The sequence below is a fragment of the Morus notabilis genome, unplaced genomic scaffold (assembly GCF_000414095.1).
Source record: "Morus notabilis unplaced genomic scaffold, ASM41409v2 Scaffold2145, whole genome shotgun sequence".
Taxonomy (NCBI): Eukaryota; Viridiplantae; Streptophyta; class Magnoliopsida; order Rosales; family Moraceae; genus Morus; species Morus notabilis.
In genome coordinates, this window is record NW_010357448.1 from 971 (window position 1) to 1441 (window position 471).

General features: G+C 42.9%; 1 non-coding gene across 1 annotated transcript; it reads right to left on the reverse strand.

Annotated features, from left to right (window-relative positions):
- Nucleotides 1–267: 267 nt before the first annotated feature.
- On the reverse strand, nt 268–374 carry LOC112093106. The gene has a single exon (XR_002902916.1). It is a non-coding gene; the product is annotated as a small nucleolar RNA R71 (small nucleolar RNA).
- Nucleotides 375–471: the final 97 nt, after the last annotated feature.

Genomic DNA, 471 nt, shown 5'->3' on the forward strand with positions numbered 1-471 from the left:
AAGCCAGGCATGATCCAACTCCTGCCGACCTTTCACGGGTTAGAGAGCGAGAATCCATACGTTCATATTAGGGAATTTGAAGAAGTAGTGGCCACTTTTCACAACCGAGCTAAAGTCGTGGACGCTGTACGATTGAAATTCTTTCCTTTCTCTTTGAAGGAAAAAGCTAAAAGCTGGGTTGTTTCTCTGCGACCTAGGTCTATTGGAAGTTGGGAAGAAATGACGACATCATTTTTTAACAAGTATTTCCCTCACCATAAGACCAATGGTCTGAAGCGACAGATCTCGACCTTTACCCAAAAAGAGAATGAAACTCTGTATCAAGTTTGGGAACGGTTCAAGGATCTGTTAAATCAGTGTCCCCACCATGGTTACGAGAGTTGGTGCCTCGTCAGTTATTTCTATGAATGACTCACGATTCAAGAGCGCCAATTTGTAGAGATGATGTGCAATGGTGAATTTCTCCAAAAG